The following is a 17388-nucleotide window of genomic DNA, read 5'->3' as shown; positions in this document are numbered from 1 at the left end:
AATATTTTATTAATTTATTTGAAAGGGAGAGGGAGAAGCAGACTCTCTGTTAAGCAGGGAGTCCAACATGGGGCTCGATCCCAGGAACTTGGGATCATGACCTGAGCTGAAGACGGGTGCCTTACTTGTGTGGAGTGCTATCTGATGCCTGACTGAACCACCCAGGTGCCCCAGGCCTTTCTTTTGAGGGGAAGGTTCTGTGTGCTTCTTTTGCAAATTAAAAAAAAAAAAAATGTCAGGAGGGCTAAACTTAAATCCGGCTTAGTACCCCATAGTTTAGTTACCCACTGTTCTTAAGTGCATTTACTCAAAGTTAAATTCAGATGCACAAATATTTACCGAGCACCCTGGGGGTGCCAGTATAAACTGTCCTAGGTGTGTTCATCCTCTGTCTCATTTAGGTATAAGGGGAGTTCCAGAGTAGAATGAAGGCCTCTGAAGGGGAAGCAAGGAATGTGTCTGCCGGCACACCCTGCTCCTATGTGCTGAGCTTCCACTGGCTGGAACCAGTGGGCACCACAGGCCCTCCTAAAGATCTCCCTTGGTCTGTGGCAGACTGTGAGAATGACGTTTCAATGATCCTCCACTTCTGGGGGTTAAGCCTTTAAACTTGCCAAGAGCGTGCATGCCTCCAAGCTGGACTCGCCACTGGCTAGGATGTGCAGCTTCAAACTCATTTCAGCAAAGACAATTAGAGAAAAAGGGGAGAGCTGCTCAGGCAGTGGCTCAATTATCACTGGTCGTATTTGATGAAACCAAATTCCAAGATGTCAGAACAATTTCAAGGAGTCTTTATTTTGGTGGCCCTCTGCCAGCCTCTGCTCAGAGAAGGAAACCTAAGAGGCCGGGTCCCCACTGAGCCCTTGGCCAGAAATATCCAACCCTAGTGGTCCATTCAGAGTGGGGATTTACATAATGAACCCCCTCTGAAAGTGATTTAAATTATTTTTTATTTTATTGAAAAATGCATTTATTTATTTATGATGAAGTGCATTCCCATGGCACCAAATTCCAAAGCTGTGAGAATGTACAGTGAAAATACCTCCCTCTTGCTAGCTCATTTCTCTCCCCAGTGCATCAATGCTATGAATTTATGGCCATCCTTCCAAAGATCTTTTGTATATATATTAGCAAATATGTGTATATTCTTTCCTTCTTTAATACACAAACGGTGACATATTTAAAAAATTATTCTGCACTTGCTTTTTTTATTTTTATTTTTTTCTTAAAGATTTTATTTATTCATGAGAGACACACAGAGAGAGGCAGAGACATAGCCAGAGGGAGAAGAGGGCTCCCTGCAGGGAGCCCGGTGTAGGACTTGATCCCAGGACCCCGGGTTCACACCCCTAACCAAAGGCAGACACTCAACCACTGAGCCACCCAGGGGTCCTGCACTTGCTTTTTTTTTTTTTTTTTTAATTTGATATATTTTTGAGATTGCCTCATATCTATCTATCTATCTATCTATCTATCTATCTATCTATTTATTTTGCCTCATATCTATTTATTTTTTAGTTTCCTGGCATTGTTACACAGACATGCCACAGTTTATGTGACTGGTCCCCTACTGGTGGACATTTGGATGGGTTCTAGTCTTGCCACTGCATGTATATACATAGTATATGGGTATATATAGAATATATATCATTTTCCATGTGTGCTAATATGACTATAGGGTGATATTCCTAGGAGTAGAATTGCCAGGGCAAAAGCTACATGTGTTCAAAACAAGCTCCCTTTAAGATGGTTGGGAGGCGGGGCTTAGAGTGAATTAGAAGTTCAGCTGAGGGACTCAGGCAAGGAAACATGGAGGACATCTCAGGGACTTGCCGGTCACATTCATTTGGAGAACCTGAAAGGTCCATTTCCATCTTTGGATTTATTTATTTATTTATTTATTTATTTATATTTTTAAAAGACTTTATTTATTTATTCATGAGAGACACACACACTCAGAGAGAGAGAGAGAGAGAGAGAGGCAGAGACATAGGCAGAGGAAGAAGCAGGCTCCTTGTGAGAAGCCCGATGCCAGACTTGATCCCAGGACCCTGGGATCACAACCTGAGCCAAAGGCAGATGGCTCAACCACTGAGCCAACCAGGTGCCCCTCAATCTTTGGATTAAAAAAAAAACGAAAACTAAACATGCATGTTTCTCATGACCCTGCCTTCTCCCCTTCCCACCTTCTCCTTCATTTCATAGGAGAAAAAGGAGGAGAAGAATATTCAAGTCTGGCCTAAAAGAATCCAATACAGCAAACTTTTGAAAGAGTAAGCCTCAATAAGAACTCTGTATCTTCTAGACCTTCCTTGTTAGTGCTCACCGAAAGGCAAAAATTTGTGCTGAAGACAATACAGGAAATGGGTTTGGTAGCATCAGTTAGGTTTATCTCTAGTCCTAACCATGAATTTCCAGAAGAAGGCCTGTGAAACATGGCAAGACGTCAAATCATGAAATCAACAATTTACTGTTAGTCCAGTGCTCACCGAAGCAGGTAGGTAGTTTTAATTTTCATTTTATTTTTTATTTTTCAAGGTGCAAAAGGGTATGTATGTATGATTTCTCAACAAGGGTGTAGCTTTTTGTTGCCAAGACTCACAGCAGAAGCGCTACCCTGGTCCCCTCACTTCCAGGCCTAGGCCTGGGCCTCTTCAGGTGCATAGCTGAGTCAAAGCTCACTTTTTATTAGTAACCTTGACCCGGTGGCAATGGGAAGAACCATCAGGACCAGGCAAAGTGTTGATAAGCTTTTGAAATTCGGATAAATGTGCATTCCAAGATGCCTAAGGTAAAATTCTAACATCTTGAAGAACTTTTCTCAGGCATCCTGAGGAACCTCTTGCATGTCTCCCAGGGCCCTGTCATGGATAAGTTCAACACAACCACTTTCTGCCACACCCTCTCTGTCTTTCTTATTAGTTTCCTTAAATGGAGAAATCAATAAGCAAATGATTGAACAAAACAACAAACAACCCAAGCAGCCAAAGCCAGAAAAACTACAGTAGTTCAAAAATCACCAGTAGACAAGTAGACCGTGTCCTCTTCCTTTTGTTCATTCCTGTTCGAAGTCAGGCCTGAAGGGGCTCTCAGAGGTCCCTGCCCAATCTCGGTGCTGGGTGAATTTTTCACCACTGCAGTCAACATGCATAATGACAATCTTATTTATGACAGGAGACATGTTTTAAAACAGTTGTTTTAAAACAACTGACAGAGCTGCAAGATGGAACACGACAAGAAAGTGCGATTTTTTTTGGAGGGGGTGGGGCGGGGGGATTGGCTGCTGGCACAGGAGGATGGTATTTTCCTTATTAAAAGTTGGAATTCATCCTTTATTTCTGGAGCAAGTCAAGAAAATCATCAAGGAAGAAAACTAGGGTAGGAACATCGCATAATGACAGTACTTGGAAGCGCGGTTGGGCTTGGGCTTGCCCTTGACTTGCTTCTTATTGGGCTTTCCAAAGACACAATGCTATATGCAAGTGTACAGGCAGTTTGGGGGCCAGAAAGAGCTGAGCTCTGCTCTCCAGCCCCACATCCCCCTGTTCGATGGATCTAGGCAACTCAACAAGTGTCTCTGAAGCCCCAAGATACCTGCCCTTGACATGATGTTCACAGTCCAGGTGGAGGATGCAAGTTGGACACTCTCAGAATGGCGAGAGAACAGTATTGGCTTTATACAGATGGCTCTTTTCCTGTGCGTTAAGGGAAGAGAAATAAAATGTTCTCTCCCGTGTTTTAGGAGAAAACTCTTTCCTACGGCCAGCACGGGAAACTGTGATCTCCTTCTTATAGTTGTTCCTCCCTGTGAGTCTAGAGGGAGAATCACAGATGCTGAAACCTTACCTGGTTTGATTCTGACCCTACGGGAGAAGAAAAACAGAGCAAAATTAAACACTGCAAAAATTAAGAGCAAAGAAAGGAAAGTAGGGAAAAGTTCAGTCTAACTTGGATGAGAAAGAAGCTACTGTCCTCACTGTAAGAGTGAATTTTAAGAAAGTATCTGAAATTGGTAATGGGACCCAGGGCATGGGAAGGTATTGAAGTACTCCTGACATCTTTTTAGAAAGCTTTTGTTTGTTTGTTTGCTTGGGGCCTACGTGTGATCGGGAAGCAGTCAACTGTGTTGAGGGATCTTTGACTCTTTCTTTCCTTGGTTTCTGGACATGATCATGTTGACATGGGATCCACTGGGTTAATTCAACAAGCTCATCTCTTTTTATTCCGACAGTGATACAGCCCAGGTCTGTGGGCTGTGCACCCAGGAGCCTGCTTATACTCAGTTGCAGGACTGGGCTCCCCCTTGCCCCTTTAGCTCAGACCTGGGCAGGATGCATAGTTAAAACATTGACCACTTCTTCCTTGGGGACATGGATGCAGACCTTCTTAGAACACCCCTGCCCCCTCAACCACTGTGCAAGCAAAGCAGGATATTGGTTTCTTAAACCTCACTGTGTTTTGCCAAATCAGAGTGTTAATACCTCCTCCTCCCCCACTCTGCATGAATTGGATTACTTAAAGCATCTTTCCAGAGACGTCAGCAGTTTAATAGAGGCAATAAGTCAGGGCTGCCCTTGTGTTTTATTTTTCTGCCAGTATTTAGTTAATTAAAGAATGCAAATTAAAACACCTTAATTTATATAATATCAATACCAACGCCTTAAAACATTTGGCATAACCACTCTGGCACGTCCCTTACATAAACTCTTCAGAGCAGTGCTAATAAAAATGAAAAAAGGTTGTAAATCAAATTTAATTTATTCATCTTCTGTTTGGTACAAAAGCATATGCCAAACTCTAGTTATTTATGAGCGCGTCATAATAATAGGCATTTTTGTTGGGTTGCAAATGACAAAAAAGGTTTTTCTGCGGGATGTGTGTTTTAATTGTCTTTAGGTGCAGCTGTTTTCTGGGCTCTGATCTCTAAGATTTATATTTTTACGCCCCTATCTTCAGGGAAAAAAATAGATTTAGATACCGAAAAGCACAACGAGCCTAAAAACATGGCAACATCCGCTCACAAAGGCACCTGCAACCGTCCATATGTAGATAGACACATACACCATCCGTCCTATGGAGTATGGATCTTCAGGTGAGATAAAAGGTTGGTGATTTATATCCGATTTCTTAAATATTCCATTAAGAGGATTATCTCACAGGAGGCTCAGATACAGACAGCGTCGGAAGGGATTTGGTGCGCAGCTGCTTCCTTGGAAGCCTTGGAGATGAACTACATGTACGTGAATGAATCGCTGAACAACCATTTTCGTCTTTCCCCGCCTTTGTTGATATATTCCTTCTTTGTCTGGTGGATCTGAGCATAGAATACATTTTATTCAGTCTTGGAGGAAGAACAGTAGGCTCCATTCAGGGGTACTGAGGGATGGCGTGTTCTCCCTGCTTCCCGTGGCAAAGCTCCCTGTGCAATCGTCCTTCTCAAACTCCCTTGCTCACCCAGCTTTTGGCTCTGCTCTGCTCAAACAGGTCTGGGGCAGGTGGGAGAGTTGAGAGAAGTTTTGGAAAAACCCTCTCCACCCTGACCCCATCCTGAAAAACCCAAACAAATTCACACATAGGACTCTCTAGCCAGCCCCTGGCCTCCCTACTTGGAAACCCCAGCACAATACTGTGCCCTATTCTATCCGTTTTCTTTTAGCACGAGCATTACGAGCTGGGCGGAAGAGGTAGGATACGGGGGATCCCCACGTGGGGAAGTGATGGGCAGGAGAGGCAAGTGGCATCTTTCTGTGACCGTGACAGCTGTGGGTCCTGGGCTGCCACGAGGGTTGTGGGGAGAATGCAAAACACAGTTCGGTGGTTCCCTTTCTGATGTTAAAAACAGCCATACACCTTTTACATTGCTTTAGTTTGGAGCTAATGGGATGCTCTCCCTTGCCTCAGACTCATTGCAATAGTGAGGTAGAAACTTACACTCTTTCAAGTAGATGCTTCTTTTTTTGGGGGGGGGGGCGGGTACCAAGGAAATCGAGAGAAGGTCTTAGAAAAGTTCACTGCCTCCAGCCCCCATAACCTCCCAAGCTCCTCTACCTTCCCACTCTGTAGTGTCCCATTGCATTATGGGAAAAAACAGAGTCTGGTATGACAGATAGGCCAGCCACTCAAGGGGCCCCCTGAGCTCTGCTCTGCACCAGGACGCTGAGCATTGGAGTCTCAGGGCAGCGCTGGAGGGAGCACTGTGGCCAGTCCCTCAGGGTGTCCACATATACTTCCCCACGTGCAATCGTGGGCAGATTCTCTCCCTCTTTTTCTTGCTACATGTCATCTTTAAAAGCTAATTTTGACCTTTATATTTATTTATACCCCTCCTACCTCTGTAAAGATATGAGGTCGCTTACAATTCAAATAGCAGATACAGTAAAACCTGAAGCCATTAACAGAAAAGTAACAAGATCAGAGCCAAGTACAAAAGAGGACCGGGAGGAAGAAGCAGAGTTATTATACCAGAGGGGGAAGAAATTTAGATTAAGGAAAGCTAATGCAATTGAGAACAAAACCCAGCTCCTAACTCCCTGGTAGCGTGGTGGGCGACTGCCAGCTATTGTAATAACTGTAGATTATTGTACCTCAAAGGCAAGTTTAAATGCCCACTGAGGGTTCACCGGCCCCATGAGCTTGGTCAAGCTCCTTCAGCTCTCCAAAGAATCTCTGTTTCCTCATCTGTAAAGTGAGGATTAACTCACTCATCATGGGGCTTTTATGAGAATGCATTTCAAGAATGGCAGTAGCTCTCACTTAGATAGCTACTCTTCTAAGTGGTTTATTTTATTTTATTTATTTGTTAGAGAGAGAGAGAGAGAGAAAGCGTGAACAAGGAGAAGAGGCAGGGGGAGAAGCAGACTCCCCACTGAGTGGGGAGCCTGATGCAGGGGCTCTATCTCAGGACCCTGAGATCATGAACTGTGCAGGAAACACTTAAATGACTGAGCCATCCAGGCAATTTTTATAAGTGTTTTATGTGGACATTTTAAACATCTTTTAACACCTCTGACATTGCTATAAAGGCATTGTGTCACATATTGTTTCACAGCATGTTCTTCTTTCCCTATTGGATCTAAAATCCAGGTGCATGGTGGATTAGACATGTTATTAACCCATTCAGCCCTCACACTAACTTTACGAGGTTGGTGATCTTTTTGTCCCATTTTACAGATGAGGAAACCGAGGCATAGAAAATTTAAATGACTTCTCCAAAGGCTGTAGCTGGCAGGCAGTGGACTTGGGAATGTGATCCCAGGCTATCTGACTTCACTGAGACACTATACTGTTTTTCGACAACCATTTCAGCAACATGTGCTTTAATGAAATTTCAGTGTTGGGCACTGGGAGCATAAGCTGAAAAGATGCGTACTTGCCCTGGAGGACCTGACTCCACTAGTCCATGTAAACAGGCCACATCTTGCACTACTCAGTGCATCAGTGGAAATCTACCCCAGGCATAGAGGCAGAGAAGGGAGGGATGATTAGTTTCTCTGAAGCCACTGTCCTAGAGTTCAGCTTTACAGTAGCAGCTACCCCTCTAGCACGTTAGGAGAAACACATGTTTTCTTGGCTCTGAGAGGAATCTTTTGGGTGGACTTCCAAATGATAGGCGTTGGACAACTTCAGTGAACATGTTGGAATAGTGGAGAACAAAAAGCACAGGGGTCTCAGCTGTGGCCATTTTAAATATATGGACACTGGAGGAGAGCTGCGGGGCAGCAGATCTTAAGGGAGCATCTTGCTCTCAGGAAGGTTTAGAAGTGGCTTTTGGGGCGGAGACTATGCGAGATGTTTGGCTCTCAAAGTAAGACTGGAGGCTCTGTCCTTGGACACTCAGAACAGGAGACTAAAAGGCCAGGCGAGGACCTGAAGAGGGCAACAAGAATTAACCACCTGCTTGGAATAAGAAAACGAAGCTTCCAAAGGAATGGGACAATCATCTCTGGGATGCAGTGAGGTGTGGTGAAGGAAGGAGCTGACTTGGAGAAAGGGTATCTGAATTTGAGAAGTGATTTTGCCCCTTGGGACCACATTCCCCTTTGAATATCAATTTTATCATCCGTCTAAGAGGGCATAAGGACAACACACTTATTACCTCACACAGTTAAAAGACCAATTAAGATAATATACGTGAAAGTGCGTTCCAAACTAGATAATGCTATGCCATGTGAATTATTTAATACAGGGGAGAAAGAGAAAAGCACACGGGAGGGGCCTTGCCCCCAGTCTGGGGCAGTCACTAAAGAGGCTTGACTTAGAACTTGAAGCTTCTCCTGGCTGGGGTCTCACTGACCCCCCCCCCCCCCCGCCCCCAACCTCCACCTAGTGAGTAAGCTTGGAGTTCTGGGACTCTGTCCCCTGGGTGAGGGTGGGGTCCCTGCCCCTCCCTTGCCCCCCAGCCCAGCCAGCAGCAGGTGAGCAGACCTCACCCAGCAGCAGGTGAGGAGACCTCACCGGGCACGTCTTCTTCCCCACCCAAGTAAAGTTCAGCAGCCAGGAAATCAGAACTTAACAACACAAAGCAAACAAACAAAACCAAAACAAATCCATTCTGACAGAACTTCCCTGATAAAGGACATTTCCTAATATTTCAAACAGCATAAAGCCTGTATTATGAAAGCCCCTTCTGGACCACAGGAGACCGGGCTGCAAGTCCGGCTGGGCCTCAGTCCCCGGGGTCTGTGGCCCCGCCCTGCCCCTGCGCGGGAGGCCCGGGCCGGGGTGCGAGCAAGGGTGCGGGATCTGGAGGCCTGGGGGGCGCCGCTCGCAGCCACTCCAGGGCCGAGGGAGCCCACTCCGCCTTTTCTGGCCTTTCCCGAGAGCGAGCAGGAAGGAGGAAGTGGGGGGGGGGGGGCGGCGCACGGGCGGCGGAGGGTGCGGGGCGCGGGGCGCGAGGAGGGCCGGCGGCGCGCGGGGGCGGGGGCGGGCGCGGGCGCGGCGAGGCGAGGCGGAGGGGCCGGAGGGCGGGCGCCGCCGCGGGGGGTCCCGGGCCCCCCCCCCGCCCCCGGCTGCAGACAAAAGGCCATTTCCGAGTTACTCCGAAAATGTGCCACGTTCCCGAGGCGCGATCGTGGGCCGGGCGCGGCGGCGGCGGAGGGCGCTGTCATTCACCGGGAACCCTCCGCGAAGGGGCCCGTCAACTTCCCCTGCCTTTGAAGTGACTGGGATGGAGGTGCTCAATTAAAAGCCCATCAGTCTGTAAGTAAATCAACGCCTATCAGGCTTGTCACATCAAACAAACGATTATTACCCCAGCCCGCCCACCCCATTAATCTGGCTGTTCCTTCTTGACGGCTCAGGGTCAGGGCACCGTAAATCCTGTACTGGATTGCCGCCACCTGGACCCGGATGAAAGCGCCGGCGCGGCCCCGGGGACCCGGGGAGGGGGCGGGGGAGGGTAGGGGGGGGGCGGGGACGGGGTCTGTGGCGGGACGGACGCGCCGAGACGTGACACGCGGAGTGACCGAAGGGGCCCCGGTGCTCGGAGAAATGCGGAGAGAGAGAGCCCGAGAAAACAGACCAAGAACGAAGTCACTGGAAGAAGAGGCCCGAAGTGATGGAGACAGGTGCCATAAAGACTCACCCAGGATGTCGGGAACGGATGGACGCTTCTAGAGGACAAGGGGGTGTTCTGGATGGCATTGCTCAGACACTGGGTTCTCCGCCGCAGAGTCAGAGAGTGAGCAAGTAGGCGGTGGTCCCCCCAGCTCCCCTCTCATTCCCACCGGCGGCCCCCAAATATCCCTTAGCCAAGGGAAAGGCGGTGGGGAGGGCGCAGAAGCTCAGGGCTCTGCTAAGCGAAGCCCTGGGTGGGTCACAACTCAGTCTTCTGCAATAAAAGGATATGAATGAACAAACTGGACCGGAGTGTCGGGTTCTCATCATTCTGCGGAGCGGGGTCCCCAAGAAACACTTTGTTCCAGCGCATTTCTTCTAGGCTCTGTGACTTGTTTTGTAGATTCGTTAGGCTCCTGAGATCAAACTCTGCACACCATCCCCACCCCCCACTGCAGACCAGAAAGGCCCTGTAAGGAGTAGAGCTGAGACAGCTGTAGTTTGGACTGGAAGGAGGAGTGGGAGGTGAAGGGCAGGGGAGGAGTCGGCAAGAAGGTCGATCTTCCAGCAGAGAGGAACAAGGCCTGCTTTTGAGGGAAGGAAAGAACAATCTTTCCTCAAATGGCTGTTACAGAGCTGCCCCAAGGCATAGCTCACTCTGACTGGTGAAGTTTCACATTTTAAAAGGGCCGTCACATGCTTTCCCCATTGATAGAATAATACACCAAAGAAATCAAGAGATGGAAGTGGAGTAGGCGAGACTGGAGAAGAGAACTTCCTCTGACCCTATCATGGAGCTTGACTCCCAGTCTAGGTGATTTCTTACTAGATGAAGAAAGAAAATTCTAAAGAATGAAACAGGACCTCAACTGACACCTTACGCAAAAATCAACTAAGTGGATTAAAGACTTGAATGTAAGACCTGTAATCCTTGAAACTCCTAGAAGAAAACATAGGAAGTGAACTCCATGACCTGGATTTTTTGGATTTGACACCAAAAGCAAAGCAATAAAAGCTAAAAGAAGCAAATGGGACTACATCAAACTAAAAAGCTTCTGCACAGCAAAAGGAATCACCAATGAAAGGATGCACTACTGGATGGGAGAAAATATTTGCCAGTCATATATCTGATAAGTGGTTAATATCCAAAATATATAAAGATTTCAGACAACTCTATCACAACCCCTCCCACACACACACAACAAACAAACCTAACCAAACCAACAACAATAAAAAAAAAAAAAACCCAAACTATCCAATTAAAAAATTGACAGAGGAACTGAATAGATATTTTTCCAAGGAAAACAAACAAATGGCCAGCAGGTATGTGAAAATATGTTCAACATCACTAATCATCAGGGAAATGCAAATCAAAACCACAATGAGAGATATCACCACACTCTTGTTAGAATGGCCATCATCAAAAAGACAAGAGATAGCAAGAGTTGGCAAGGATGTAGAGAAATGGGAAGCTGTGTGTACTGTTAGTGGGAATGTAAATTGGTGCAGCCTGTATGGAAAGCACTATGGAAGGTTCCTCAAAAATGAAAATAGAACTACCAGATGATCCAGCAATGCCACTTCTGGGTATGTGTCCAAAGGAAATAAAAACGGGATCTCCAAGAAATATCTGCACTCTCATTTCATTGGAGTATTCACAGTAGCCAAGATGTGGAAACCACTTAAGTGACCATCAATGGATAAAGAAGATGTGATATTATATATATAATATATATATAATTATGATTATTAATTATATAATTATATGCATGCACACACACACGGACAATGGAATATGATTTAGCCACAAGATAGAAGAAGGAAATCCTGCCATTTGGAACAACATGGATGCACCTTTAGGGCATTATGCTAAGTGAAAAAAATGATAAGACAAATAATGTATGATATCATATATATGTGGAATCTAAAAAAACTGGATTCATAAAAAACAGAGACTAAAATGGTGGTTACAGGGGCTAGTGAAGTAGGGGAATTGGGGAGATATTGGTTAAAGAGTATAAATTTCCACTTATAAATTCTAAGGGTCTAATATATAGCATATGAAAATGCTGTTAATTAGCTATTGTTAATACAGTTAAAATACCGTATGATATATAAATCTATCACCTTGAATTTAAACAATGTATTATGTTAATTATATCTCAATCAAACTGGAAAACAAAGAATTCTCAGACACTCAAGACATTTATATTCATCCTCATCCTCCCCAGGATTGCATAAGAACTGCTCGCTGTAATTCCTGAGAACAGGCCACCACCACTACTGCCACATGGTTGGTCCAGTGTACAGGGTTTTTTCTCAACCCAGCTACCCATCACTCCATTGCACACTCATTCATTCCATCATTAAGACCTGGCAGTGCAGCAGCATATTCCATATTCCTCTGAGTTGATAGACATGTTGACCCATCCAGAGTGTCAGTGATACCTTTCACAGAGATGAGGAATGGTATACAGATACCTTAGACTGTGGGAGAATTATCTCCTTCATATTTTCACTCATTCAACCAAAATTTGGTATTTATCAGTTTACAGGTATTTAGTATTTACAATTTACAGGTTCTCCTCTAAGCCCTGGGGATACAGCAGTGAATATGATGGGCAGAGTTAAGAGACCTGTGGAAGCTTTTACCAAGAACTTGGGTGTTTGACCTAATTTTTATTTATTTGTCATGCATGCACTCATTACAGGGTTATTGCTAAGCACCTACTATGTCTAAGTAATGTGCATCGCAAAGAAGCAAAGAAGAATCAGAAACAAATCCTATCTTCCTGGAAGAGAAGTAAGACACACATCATGAATAAATCGGATGCTTTGTTTAAATTGGTAGGGGCCATAAGCCAAGAAAAGACAGGAGAGACTTCAGAGAGGAAAGATAATTTATCCTGGTTACTTCTTTCTTAGTGAAGGTCTGGAATTAAGAAACACGTTTACTGTTCAATCATGGCAATTTTTAAATCTATTCTGTAATGTAGTACAGTGTGGTTTAATGTTTATTGTTATTGTTATTGGTGGTAATGACATTGTAATTCATTGTCATTGTAATTATGGACACATCACAACACCCCTCTCTCTGAGGCAGATGTTAGGAAACTCTGGAACTTGATTTCAGGCCTTGTCAGGAGTCGGGTATGGTTAAGAACTTCCAGAAATCTGAGACGTGCCTCTTACAAGAGGCAGAGCAGTGCAGAGGTTAAATGAATAGGCTCTGAAACCAGACGGCAATTCAAAACCAGCCTTCAAATGCCGACACTCCGGCTTGCCTGTTGTGAGGCCATGGGCAAATCACTTGAACTCCCTATGTGTGTTTCCCCATCTGTTAAATTGGGGTGATAACGGTACTGGCTTCATAGGGTTATGTGACAATTAGATGCACGTAAAGCATTCACAACAGTGCCCAACAGAAAGTATATACTCAATAATGCCTGCCATTCTTATTGCTCTACCTCATTCAGAGTGATCTCTTGAAGGTACAACCAGCACAATGCTAGGAGGACACTCATTATATTAATGCATTGTTTTAAATGTATTTAGATATCACTGAAAGTCATTTATATTAATTTTACTTTAAAAATTCTTCCTGAGTTCAGCACATGGGGTTAAATATTTGAATAATTTGTTTTTACTAAAAAAATTTTTATTCACATTTAATGTAGTATTTGAAATATACAAAAAGTATTTGTATGCATCATGACTGTAAACCTTAAGTGTCTGTATCCCATTCCATAGCTTCTCCTTCACAAGTGGCCAGTCTCCTGAATTTTGTTTATTATCCTTTTGCTTTTTTAAAAAATAAAAAAGTTAAACTATAACATAAACAATAGTAAAATGTAAAGTCTTAAGTGCATAGTTTGACTGATTTTTACAAAGTATACACTTATGTAACCATACCTCGATCAAGATGTGGCGTGTGGTTGGTATTCTAGAAGCTCCCCTCATGTCCCTTCCCTGTTAATTTTTCCCCCAGTCCCACTGCAAAGTAACCACTGTTTTGACTTACATCACTATAGGCAGTTTGGGAATTGTTAAGCATGTATTCTCATGTCTGCTTTCTTTCCATCAGCATGATATTTGCAAGATTCATCCATGATGTTGTATGCATTAGTAGCTCATTTCTTTTTCATGGTTGAGTGGTATTCCATTGTATGAATAAACCATACAATTTGCTCATTCATTCTACTTTCTGTGTGTGTGTGTTTCTCGCCGGGTACAGTATACTTTATTGATGGTAAATGACAAGGTAGGGCTCCCTAAGTCCTTCCCCTTTTTCAGGGGGTCTGGGAATGGAAACTGTAAAGGTTGGGAGATTCTCAATGTGTTAGGCGATGAATTGGGGGAAGGACTCCCAGCAGCTGAAGGCTTCTCTCTTCTTCTTGCCTTTTTTTTTTTTTTCAGAATTAGAAAATGCTTTATTTCAAGGAATTACAAAAATGTAGTGAAATATAGGGAAAGGACGTTTGCTATAATCTGGTGTCACAGAAGAAATGGCCACCTAGTTTTGCTTTCCAACTACACACACAAATGGGGATCTCATTAGTTAAGGTAAGACATGATAAGATCAAAACTATAGCTCACTAGGCACTGGACTCCCTTATTTGATCTAGAAATCATGAGACAGCTGGTAACAGCATCCCTTGAGCTGTAATATCTACTTCAATGCAAAGGTCCTTCGTTTTATTTACCAGATGACCAGGAATTGTATACTAGTTTGGCTGCAACCATGTCTTCCACTGCCATTCCCAAAGACTGGTGGTCTGGGGTGGGGGGCTTTTATTCTCTGGAGGCCTTGTGGACCATAAGGTTGCTGTAGCCAAATTCATTGTCATACTAGGAAATGAGCTTGGCAAAGTGAGGGCAATGCCAGCCCCAGCATTGAAGGTGGAAGAGTAGGTGCCGCTGTTATAGTCACAGGTCCTCAGTGTGGCCCATGATGCCCTTGAGGTTGCCCTCTGATGCCTGCTTCCTCACCTTCTTGATGTCATCATATTTGGCAGCTCTCTCCAGGTGACAGGTCAGATCCAGAACTGACACTGGGGGAGGGGGAGGGAAACAGAAGGTCATGCTGGTGAGCTTCCCATTCAGCTTGGCATGAATTTACCTATAGCCTTGGTGGCACCAAAGAAGGAGGGATGATGTTCTGGGAAGCTCCTTGGCCATCATACCACAGCTTCCCAGAGGGACAATTCATGGTCTTCTGGGTAGCAATGATGGCATGGACTGTGGTCACAAGACCCTCCATGATGCCAAAGTTGTCATGGATGACCTTGGCCAGAGGGTCAAGGAGTTCATGGTATAGGAGGCATTGCTGAGAATCTTGTGAGGGAGTTGCCACACTTCTCATGGTTCATGCCCATCACAAACATGGGGGCATCAGCAGAAGGGCAGAGATGATGACCTCTTGGCCCCACCTTCAAGTGAACGCCAGCCTTCTTCATGGTGGTGAATACCCCAGTGGACTCAACACCATCATCACCCCATTTTATGTTGTTGGGATCTTGCTCCTAGAAGATAGGGATGGGCTTTCCATTGATGAAAGATTTCCTGTTCTCAGCCTTGATTGTGCTATTGAATTTGCCATGAGTGGAACATACCAACAAATGTAGATCATGTAGTTGAGGTCAATGAAGGGGTCATTGATGGTGACAATATTCACTTTGCTAGAGTTAGAAGCAGCTCTGGTGACCAGGCACCTAATATGGCCAAATCTGTTTACTCCAACCTTCACCATTGTGTCTTGAGGGATGTGACTGGCACCACACTGGAAGTGGTTGTCTGCCAAACAGGGAGGAGCAGAGACCCCATTCATTCTATTTCTAATGGACATTTGTGTTGGGTATAATAGGAGTATAATTGTTGTATCTTAGGGTATTTACATGTTATAATAAATACTTCTAAAGAATTTTCCAAAGTGGTTGTACCAATTTACATATCTACCAGCAGTGTGTGAGAATTCTAGTTCCTCCATATCCTTGACAACACTTGGTATTGTTAGTTAAAAATTTATTTTAGTCATTCTGATGGGTATAGTGAGTTCTCTTTATATCTATTTTAGTTGCATCTGATAATTTTTGATGTTATCTTTATTGTCATTCAGTTAAGAATATTTTCTAATCTCCATATATATTGCAAATATCTACTCCCATTCTGTGACTTGCCTTTTCTCTTTATTAGTGGTATTTTGTTGTTATTGTTTAGAAGCTTGATATTTTAACAGTTTTTTTTTACATTGACCTATGAGTTAATTAAAAAAGTATATTCCTTAATTTCTAAACATCTAGGGATTTTCTAATTATGTTTCTATTTTGAATCTCTTGTTCAATTTCACTGTTATCAGAGAATATACTCTGTATGATGTCAATCCTTCAAAATATACTCACAGACATATGTTAAAATCTCCAACTATACTTGTAGATCTATATTTTTCTCCTTTAGTTCTGTCAGTTTTTGTTTTATATATTTTGAACTATGTTATTTTGTGTGTACAAGTTTAATATTGCTATATTTTTTCTCTTGAACCAACCACTTTATCATTAGGAAATGTAATGTAATAAAACTATTTGCCTTAAAGTTTACTTTGTCTGATACTTGTTTAGATGCATGAACTTTTCTTTTGAGTAATCTCTTCTTGCTGTATCTTTTTCCATCCATCCTTTTAGTTTCAACCTTTTCCAGTTATCAGTTGCTGTATAATAAAGCACCCCAAAACAGTGGCATAGACCAACAACTCAGTGGTTTTGTGGGTCAGGAATTTGGACAGAGCTTAGCAGAGATGCCTTATCTCTGTTTTACAATGTCTGGAATTGTGATTGGAAGGACTTAAATGGTTGGGAACTTGAATCATTGGAGATTTTTTTCACATACACGTCTTGTACTTGGATTAGGATAACTGGAGACTGTGCTCAGCAAGGACTGTTGCTGAGTGCCTGCCCATGCCCTTTCTATGTAGCTGGGGCTTTCTTATAGCATGTAAGGCTCAGGGTAGTCAGACTTCTTACAAAGAGGCTCAGAGGTCCAAGAATGAGTGCTTCATCAAACAAGGCATAAGTTGCATAGCTTTATGACCTAGCCTTGAAAATCACAGGTTAACTTTGCCACACACTATTGGCTGGAAGAGTCATAAACCTGTCTAAATTGGGGTGGGGAATTAAACTCCCACCATTATAAGGAGAATTGAAGGATTTGTGGCTATGTTTTAAACCTGCCACATAGCTTTTTTTCCCCCCTATACCCTTATGTTTAAGATGTATTGCTGTATAGGATACCTCATTTCATTACTCTTTGCTTTATTACACTTTGCAGATATTGCATTTTTTTACAGATTGAAGGTTTGTGGCAACCCTGTGATGAGCAAGCCTACTAGTGACATTTTTTTTTACAACAGCATTTGCTCACTTTGTGTTGTGTCACATTTTGGTAATTCTCACAATATTTTAAACTTTAATGTTATCATTATATTTGCTATGGTAATCTATGACCCCTGAAAGCTTGGATGATGGTTAGCATTTTTTTTGCAATAAAGTATTTTTAAAATTAGGTATGTACATTGTTTTTTTTTTAGGCAATTCTATTGTATACTTAATAGTCTACAGTCTAGTCTAGACATAACTTTCATATATACTGGGACGCAAAAATTCATTTGACTTGTCCTATTGAAATATTTGCTTTATTATGGTGGTCTGGAACTAAATGCTCAATGTCTCTGAGGTATGCCTATAACATATCATTGGGTTTTATTTATTTTTATCCAGTCTCACAATCCTTGTCTTTTAATTGGGGAATTTGGTCCATTTATATTTAAAATAACTACTGATA

General features: G+C 43.5%; 2 long non-coding RNA genes across 5 annotated transcripts in view; both read left to right on the top strand.

The window, feature by feature from the left end:
• The first annotated feature begins 2057 nt into the window (after positions 1-2057).
• Positions 2058-5513, top strand: LOC140604838 (uncharacterized). Its single transcript, XR_012007670.1, has 2 exons — positions 2058-2497; positions 4957-5513. It is a non-coding gene; the product is annotated as an uncharacterized lncRNA (long non-coding RNA).
• A 3478-nt stretch (positions 5514-8991) lies between these two features.
• Positions 8992-17388, top strand: part of LOC140604837 (uncharacterized) — a 49251-nt gene continuing 40854 nt past the window's right edge. For all 4 annotated transcript variants that reach the window (XR_012007669.1, XR_012007667.1, XR_012007668.1 and 1 more), the window contains exon 1: positions 8992-9198. This is a non-coding gene — a long non-coding RNA (uncharacterized lncRNA). The remainder of the gene's footprint in view (positions 9199-17388) is intronic.

This window comes from Canis lupus, chromosome 15 (genome assembly GCF_048164855.1).
Source record: "Canis lupus baileyi chromosome 15, mCanLup2.hap1, whole genome shotgun sequence".
In the NCBI taxonomy this organism is placed as follows: domain Eukaryota; kingdom Metazoa; phylum Chordata; class Mammalia; order Carnivora; family Canidae; genus Canis; species Canis lupus.
Note: the sequence above shows the minus strand (reverse complement) of the source record. Positions and strands in the feature narration are given on the sequence as shown.